Below are 9469 nucleotides of genomic sequence, written 5' to 3' on the forward strand. Positions count from 1 at the left end.
TCAGGAACCCCTGCTCCCTCTGCTCCCTGCCTCCCACCTGCCCGTCCCCTCCCCCTTTTCCTTGGGTCTCTTTCCTCACCCCCTCCATCCTCTCCTTCTTCCCTCTTCCTCCTCCCCAAGTTCTCTCCTCTTCCCTCCCCATCCCTTTCCTCTCCTCCCCATCCCCCATCCTCTAGCCCTGCCTGACTTGTCCCATCCCAGGCTCTGGATGAGGGAAGCTCATGCTCTGGTCCCTGTCACCTGTGCTGTCACCACCAGGATGGGGGATCACAGATGGAGGAACTGGTTGGTAACCCCTGTGTCTCACCATCACTCTGTCTTGGGCATAGGCACGAGTGCAGCCCTAAAAGGAAGGAAGGCAACACCAAACAGGGACCCCAAAAAGGAAATGAAAAGAGAGCCATCTCATAGTACCCTAATCTAAGGGGTTTTACCCCAAATGCCAGAGATACTATATCTGTGTAAGTGTGGGTTGTGTTTCTCTGGGAAGAGGAATCAAAGATTCCATCTGGTCCCCAAAATAGACCAAGAACTGTCACTCAAAGGCTCTGCTCATCCCAAGGTGGCCCAACAGCCCTGGGAATCCCAAACTAACTCCACACTGTGGGTACCAAAGCTGTGCGGCTGGGACAGACAAGCCCTGAGTCTGAAGCCTCGGCTCAAAGGTCTTCCCTTCCTTCACCCACAGCTTTTTCTGCCTTAAGAAGGAGCCTCCCAAAACAGAAACAGACTCACAGACATAGAAAACAAACTATGCTTACCAGAGGGGGAAAGGGGGCAGGAAGGGATAAATTGGGAGTTTGAGATTTGCAGATATTAACTACTATATACAAAATAGATAAACAAGTTTCTAGTGTATAGCACAGGGAACTATATTCAATATCCTGTAGTAACCTATAATGAAAAAGAATATGAAAGGGAATATATGTTACGTATATGTATGACTGAAACATTACACCAGAAACTGACACAACATTGTAAACTGACTATACTTCAATTTAAAAAAAAATGGGGGGAGGATATAGCTCAGTGGTAAAGTATGTGCCTAGCACGTACAAGGTCCTTGGTTCCATCTTCAATACTGCAATTAAATATATATATATGTGTGTGTGTGTGTATATATATGTATAAAATAAACTAATACATAAATAAACCTGATTGCCTCCCCCCACCAAAAAAAAGACAAAAACCAAAAAACAAAAAAAAAAACACACAAAAAAATAAATTAACTAAACTTGTTGTTAGCCCAGGAAATTATATTCAATATCTTGTAGTAACCCATAATGAAAAAGAATATGAAAAGGAATATATATATATATATATATATATATATATATATATATATATATAACTGAATCACTAGGATGTAAGCCAGAAATAATTAATGCAACATTAAAAAACTGACTATATTTCAAGATTAAATTAAATTTTATAAAAACAGAAGCAGCCTCACTGGAACACCCAGGGAAAAAGGAGGCCAGAACTCACCACAGAAAGGACGCTGCATCACATTCTCGAAGCCAGGAGAAATGGCTGTTTTCTCTGGGGGAGGAAAACAGAAACTTGGGAGGAACGGCGAGGAGTGGCTGTGTGCCATCCTATCTGTGTCAGTGCCCTCTTCCGCCCTGACTCCCATCAGCTACCCTGGGAGCTAAGGAAGCTAAGGATGGGTTCTCCATGATGATGTCCACTCAGGAAGTGCCTCATTTGGTGTGTGGATTTTAAAGGTGCCTTTTACTTAAAGGTGCTCATGTCATCCTTGAGCTGACTTTCCAGGGGCTTTTGTTTTGGTAACAAATGGAGCTGCAAGGCACAGGTGGTAAGAAGAGCGCGGTGTGTGGCCAGGCCCCTCAGGACCACCTGCCAGGTGCCTTTCTACAGCCATCGTGGCACCAGATGCGCAGGGTAGTCTTGAGACTATGAGCCCCTGTGCATTATGGGAGTCAAGTGAGGTACAGGTGAGGCCACTGCTAAGTCTACTCAGCCCACAACTCACACAGGGCAGGAGGAAAGGTGGGGCCCCACTCGCTGCACAGGGCCTGCCCTCCACCTCTAACAGGAGAGGTGCCAGCCACGGATCCACCACAGGACACGGGTGGCCACATGTGGCTCCCCTAACACAGACCTAAGGCAGTAGACACAGGCCCATAAAATGCCCTCCAAAGTAGGACTCTAGGGTCAACGATACCAAAGAACTGCCACTTGATAATATGCCTTTCTTAGGTGGGTGCAATAAGATTAGCTTATTCAAGGCTCTGAGGAATCCTACAGCCAACCAGCTTAACTCAGAGCTTCCCAGACTTACTTGGCCAACAGCTGAGTCCCTGTGAGTGCAGAATTAACATTCCTGGAAACACTGTCTTCCCTGAGGCATGCTACCTGCCTGACCTCACTCTACTGATAACAACCCCAGGAGGTGAGTGTGATTATTACCCCATTAGACAGATGAGGACCATGAGGATCTAGAGGAACTTGCACTCAAGGACAGGGATTTATTCTCTACCTTTTGAAGAGAGGCATGCCAAAGAGTTTCCATTCATATTTTAAAACCACTCCATCTCCTCTTTCCCTTGATTGCACCTCTTAAACTCTGAGATGGAGTCTAGTTCCTTCTAGCTTTTCATCCCTTGACATAAGCAATTTCCTCATCCAAAAAGCCAGTTGGAATTTGATTGTTACTTGCAGCCAAAGGACTTCTTACAGACACAGATTTTTAAACAGATTATTATGACACAATGTGGCAAGTGCCTTAATCAACATATTCACACTTTTCTGCTGAGACAGAAAAGAGAGAGAGAGAAAATCAGCTAGCTTGGCTTGTGGGAGGACCACAAAAGGTGATCCCTGAACAAAATCCGCAAAGGTTTGTTCCCCAAACAGCAAGGTGGGGAAGCATGAACCACGACAGGAGCAAAGCACCCTGGAGCATGTGCTAGATGTAACACCTTCAGATACATCCCTCTGATGGGAAAACAGAGTGAGACAGACAGTGCCCAAGGGGCCATCTCTGCTGATTGGCTGGGCCCAAATTTGAGCCTGGGTCTGTTTTACGTCAAAGTCCCAGTAAGTATCCCCACAGCGTGCCACCTCATCGCCAAACACCTAGCAACAAAATGGACACCTGCTGCCTCTGTGAACAGACACCCCTTCAGTGGCCCAGAGCTGTGGCTTTTCCTGGATTTAGTAAGGAGAATTTAACTCTAGTGGCACCAGAGGCTGTAACAGCAGGAGGAAAGGCCCTGAGAAGCTTCTGAGAGATCTGCGCTTGCACCTAGAAGGCGTCTTCCACAGGCACAGATTCTCTGAGCTTTGAGGGACTGTGAGATCTTCCGTTCCACCTATTACTTAAAGAGCTTCTGTGATTTTTATTATATTCTCAATGCCCAAGTTTCACCCTGCTCTCACTGAATTTTAGTGAATAATTTCCATGTCTTCATTTAACCCTTTGTGCTGGGGGAAAAAAAAGGCAGGAAATTTAGAAAAACAAGCCTTATGCTGAAGTTCTGCTCCACCACTTGATAGCCTGGGGAACATCTCTCACTCCCAGTTACTTGGTTACTTGATTCTACACACATTATTTTATAGCTCCTGGTTTCCTCAGCTGGGAAATAAGGGTAATATTCCCAACCTTGTATGACTTGGAGGATTCACTAAGATAACAACTAGTCTACATAAGGTTCCAGAGGCCTACAGGTTCCTACCTTCAATCCCTACAGTCTTTTCTTCTTACTTTCTCAAGACTATGTCAAATCAAAGGCAAACGATCTTTTGTTTGACTCATCAGGAGTTCTCCACACAAGGGCAATGTTAAAAATGCTTAACAACCAATACCACACAGGCATCATCAATCACACTACAGATAATCGATCAAAAGCCAAATTACAATCAAGACTGCTTAAGTATTTTTTCCATTCCTGGGAAAGAAAAGGAATTCTCCCTCCTGACTCTACACTCTCCAACTAGAAATGGAAAACTGGCCACCAGGGAGACAATGACGCTGGCACACACAGTTATAAATCTGGGATAGAGCGCAAGCCAAAGAATAATAACAGCTTGAACCAAACCATAAGTCAGGCCAGCACGCACTGGGTGCTCGCCATGTGCCAGCACGTACCCAGCGCTGCACGCGCACGTGCTTCCTTCACTCTCATCACTTCACATGCACGTGCTTCCTTCACTCTCATAACAATCCCATGGAGCAGGTGTGACCATTATCTCTATTTTTCAGAGGAGAAAACTCAGATCTAAAGAGGGTATGCAAATTGCCCAAAGCCACAGGGAGAGGGTAAGTGACAGAGCCGGGACAGCAACATGGGTCTGCCTGATAAAGCCTGTAACCACAGCCATCAAGTTCTATCATCTGGATTTTTCCATGATGAGAAGCTGAGGCTTTTACTTCCCCCCTCCCCACCCCATGGCTGGACACCTGCATCTCAGATAACACAAACTCTTCACAGAGGCAGCCCCAATCCTCCATCAATGCCCATGTCTTAGGTCAGGTTCCAAACAGGCAGACCTCAAGACAAGGATTTGGGTGCATGTGACTTATTAGCAAAGTGCACCCAGAAGAAATCCGTAAAGGACAGAGAGAAGCAGGTCAGAGAAGGGCAGGAAGCCACTCAAGGGTGTGATCACAGACAAAGGCCCCACCAAGGGTAGCGTTGCCCTGACTCTATAGGGGCAGAAGTTGCATCTCAGGGTGGTCCTGACCCAAGACAGGTGAGCTCCACCAGGAGAATGATGAGGATGTAAGCTGTAGGTTCCCAGGAATCTTCTGCTGTCTGTGCACTTGAGCAAAGTGGCTCCAAGAGCCTAAAGGCAATTCTCCAAAGAGAGAAGAGACACAAGGGTTGGCCTTTGAAAACACACCCAATGGTCTCGGGGGGCAGAAGGTTGGGATTAGCAATGAAATAATAAGAAAGGTCCCAAAGGGATTGGGACAGATCTCAAAGCTCCTGCAGGTGGGGCTGACGATAGATCCTGTTCTGTTGAACTCTGTCAGCCATCATGACCGCATCACTTGAGCTGTGCTGGAACAAGGAGGTGGAGAGCAGACAGCTTTCAGGCAGAGAGCTGACTGCAACAAAAAAGTATGTCTCCTCTTTCTGAGGAAGTGACGACTCTGGGCCAGGACAGCACATGGGGCTCCTCACTCAGTGAGTGGGTGCTGAAGGACCAGCCAAAGCAGACTGGTAAGTGTGGATGCTTTTAGGCAGGCGCCCTGAGACTGCAGTCAGACTCGGGGGCTGGTAGTGCTGACTGATTTTATTTTACAAGAAGAGTTGGCTTCTATGTCTAGACTGTGGCCTTAAGATGAAACATTCATGGTCTATCCTATTGTCATTGATCTGCAATATATATTTTGTTCAAAGTCAAGTTTCCATACATGCATGGGATATTTCTAGGCTATTTTTTCAGTTCCATTTATCTTTTAAAATCTATTGTCATACCAATAGCATTTTGTCTCAGTCATCATTTCTTTTTTTAAAATGAGTCCTAAGTCTTTGTATCAGATAAGTTTTGATTAAAACTCCATCTCCATCTTTCTTTTAGGATTTCCTTTGATTATTTTGGCATTTTGTTTTTCCATATAGAGTCTATCTATGGTACTTTTATTATTTATTCCTAAAGGACTTATTTTTAAATTGTTGTTTTAACTGATTTTTGCTGATGTAAAAAAAAACTACTTTTTAATACTAATTTTGTATACAGTTCCTTTCTAGATTCACCTATTAATAGTTTATCATCTCAGTTCACAAAGCAGATAGTCATATCATGTATAAATGACAGATTTGTTCCTTTCTTTTCAATCTCTGTATCTGTCCAAATCTTCTAATATGATGTTAAATAAAAGTGGTCACAGTGAAAACTGTTTGTGATCTTAAAGGATTCTTTCAATATTTTATACTAAATAAGATATATACACTATCCATTTCTGTGTACATACTCTTAATAGATAAAGTGGTGCTTTTCCAATCTTAATTTTATATTTTTTAAACCATCATGAATCATTACTCAGTTTTATCTATTTCTTTTCCTGACTCTTATTGCAATAGTTTCCACCCCCCTCCTTTAATCAGTCAATATTGTCAATTACTTAAACTGATTCTTAAATATTAAACCAACATTGAACTCTTGTGATAAAAGCAAAGTGGCCAGTTTAGTTTTACCATTTTTCTACATTATGAATTCTGATTGTGCTTTGGTTGGGAAGTTTGCATCTATTTTCACAAGTTAGTTTGGATGGAGATTTCCTTTTTCAAAGCCCCTGATTTCATACATATCAAGCCATATACAATTACTTGAGTAGTCCTCATGATTCTGTTCTCTGGAAAGCTTGTGTAAGATTGTGGAATTTTTTAAGGTTTAAATATCAATTGAACTCAACTGTAAACAAAATAGACCTAATGTTATCTTCATGAGAAGATTTTTTTTTTTGGACTACTGATTCAATTGCTCTTAAAGTTCATGTGACTTTTAGATTTTTTCTCCTTGGAATCAATTTTATTAATTTTCATTATTCTAGAAATTTACTTATTTCTATAAGTATATTCATTGTGTGTCAAGTTTTCATTTTTCTTATTTTTTAATTTTCTGGAGCAATTTTAGTTATATTCAAATTTGTACTTCTAAAATTATGTGTAACTGTATCCACTTTTTTCTCTATTAATCTTGCCAGAGCTTGTAATCTTTATGAAACCAAGTTTTTGGTTTCGAGGTCTCCATATTGATATTCATTTTATGTTTCCTTAATTTGCATATGTAGAAATTCACGTCTTTGTTGATGTCTTTCTTATGCTTTCTTCTGGCTAAGTTGTTCAAGGGTCTCTATTTCAAAGCTAAATGCTTACAAGAACTAATAATAATAAACATAATTAAATGAAAAAATAATTAATGAGAAATAGCTAGAAGCATCTGAATTCGTCATGACTCTATCTCTTACTAGTTGGTTTATCCTGGTTAGCTGATGACTTGGTAATGTATCTTAACCCCAATGAAAACAGAAATTCACAAGTAAGTTGAATATTTTAGGTGACCTGCTTTATGCAGAATCTGTATAACCATTACCTCCTTGATCTGGCCAGTAAATTCTTACCACGGTAAGCCTAGATTATGTTAGTTTTGTTTGCAACCACACCGCAAAATCAACTCAGATTTAAAATACTGTTAAGCAAATGCCTCAACTTTTTCCACCAAATTGTTGTTAGCCTGAATATTCCCCTATTTAGTACTTTTAAAGTCATCAACTTTAAAAACTGATCTTTGTTCTCATTGTACCTTATTACAAGGCATTGCAAACAGAATAACGCATATGAACATGAAATGTTCTTTTATATAATTTGCAAAATAAAAATTAGCTCTGGGAGTTACTTCCCCACGGAGCTTCACCAGTAACTGTCACAGGCCATGAAGAGGGCCTCCAAGGCGGTGGAGGCAGGGGCCTGGAGAGAGCGCGGAGGTGATTCATGGAAACCCCAGACCGCACGTCCATCCACCACCTCCATCAGGCTCCGCAGACACTCCTTGGCCAACGTAATTCTAAAGTCCAAATAAAAATTTTGAAAGGGGTGGGGTTCCGGCTGTACACTCTTCGGCCATCAGAAGGTTTTCATGAAGTCTTTGGTTGCGCAACCCCCTCTTGCAACCACATTAACTGGCCACAGCCGCCGCCCGCTCCAGCCTTCAGGCGGGCGGGAAGATGCGATGCCTGGGGCCGGCAGAACCGTGCCTGGACCACGACCGGGCGACGATGGGCCGCTGTCAGGTCCTGCCTGCCCCGGACGCGCACCAACCGCGGAGGCAAGACCGCCGACACCAGGGCGGGAAGCCCCCGAGAAGAGGCGGGGGGACTGAGCGGGCGCCAGGCGGAGTGGGCGTGGCTGTGGGCGGGGCTCTGGCGCGGCGGCGCGCTGGCTGAGGGGCTGTGGCACCCGGTACCGGGGAGGCTGCCTGAAGCTTTGGGTGAGCGCGGGCGCCAGGCGGAGTGGGCGCGTCCGTGGGCGGGGCTCTGGCGCGGCAGCGCGGGCGGGGGAGACCGCGGCGCCCACGGCATAGGGGCTGTGGCACCCAGTACCGGGGTGGCTGCCTGAAGCTTTGGGTGAGCGCGGGCGCCAGGCGGAGTGGGCGCGTCCGTGGGCGGGGCTCTGGCGCGGCAGCGCGGGCGGGGGAGACCGCGGCGCCCACGGCGTAGGGGCTGTGGCACCCGGTACCGGGGAGGCTGCCTGAAGCTTTGGGTGAGCGCGGGCGCCAGGCGGAGTGGGCGCGTCCGTGAGCGGGGCTCTGGTGCGGCGGCGCGCTGGCTGAGGGGCTGTGGCACCCGGTACCGGGGAGGCTGCCTGAAGCTTTGGGTGAGCGCGGGCACCAGGCGGAGTGGGCTTGTCCGTGGGCGGGGCTCTGGCGCGGCAGCGCGGGCGGGGGAGACCGCGGCGCCCACGGCGTAGGGGCTGTGGCACCCGGTACCGGGGAGGCTGCCTGAAGCTTTGGGTGAGCGCGGGCGCCAGGCGGAGTGGGCGCGTCCGTGGGCGGGGCTCTGGCGCGGCAGCGCGGGCGGGGGAGACCGCGGCGCCCACGGCGTAGGGGCTGTGGCACCCGGTACCGGGGAGGCTGCCTGAAGCTTTGGGTGAGCGCGGGCGCCAGGCGGAGTGGGCGTGGCTGTGGGCGGGGCTCTAGCGCGGCGGCGCGCAGGCGGAGAGGCCGCTGCGCTCGGTCCCCGGGTCGCTGCCTGAGGCGCAGGCGCGTGGACGCAGCCCGCCGTGGCCTCGCATCGCTGGGGGCTTCCCCTGACGAAGCAGCAGAGGCCTTTCAGCCTGGCGGTGATCGGTCCCTCTGGCTTCACCGGCCAGCCCATGACAGAGCGGGTGTCCCGGAGCGGACTTCCCACCTGCCGTGGGCCGCGCGGGCCGCTCCCCGGAGAAGCTGCGGCGAGTGCCGGAGAGGCTGCCGTGAAGCCCGGGCTCGGCCCCGCCGCCACCGCCGCCGCTCGCTCCCAGGAGCCCCCTTCTCGGGACTGAGTGGTTCAGGGCCACGGAAATGGGCGTCCCTCCTCCCGCGGCGCCCCTCCAGCTTCCCGGCCCTGCTGGAGGCCGGGAGGAGGGGAGCGGTGCTTCAGTAGTGTCAGCTTTGTTTCGCTCCCTACATTAAACAGGAAAACAAATTAAATCTCCCAGCTTGAGTTTCTCCTTTACTTGGGGAGCCCCACTGGGGAAATAGAACTTTAGGGTTTCCTTTCCCAGCTCCATCCCATTTAGTAACTGGTGGGGCTGGAGTTCTCTTGACGTTTGATGGAAACGAAAGTGGAGCGCTGGCTTCTTTGGAATTGTTTGTACTTTGCCTTGTGTTTTGGAGGTGGAAGAGAATGCTTCAGAGTTTTACTGATAACATTCCTGAAGCTTTATTTTTAATTTATTTTTTGCTTGTAAGAAGTCTCCAGCAGACCCATTGTTAGCCGATAGCGAGAGCTCTAAATTAG

The sequence above is a fragment of the Vicugna pacos genome, chromosome 22 (genome assembly GCF_048564905.1).
Source record: "Vicugna pacos chromosome 22, VicPac4, whole genome shotgun sequence".
Classification (NCBI taxonomy): domain Eukaryota; kingdom Metazoa; phylum Chordata; class Mammalia; order Artiodactyla; family Camelidae; genus Vicugna; species Vicugna pacos.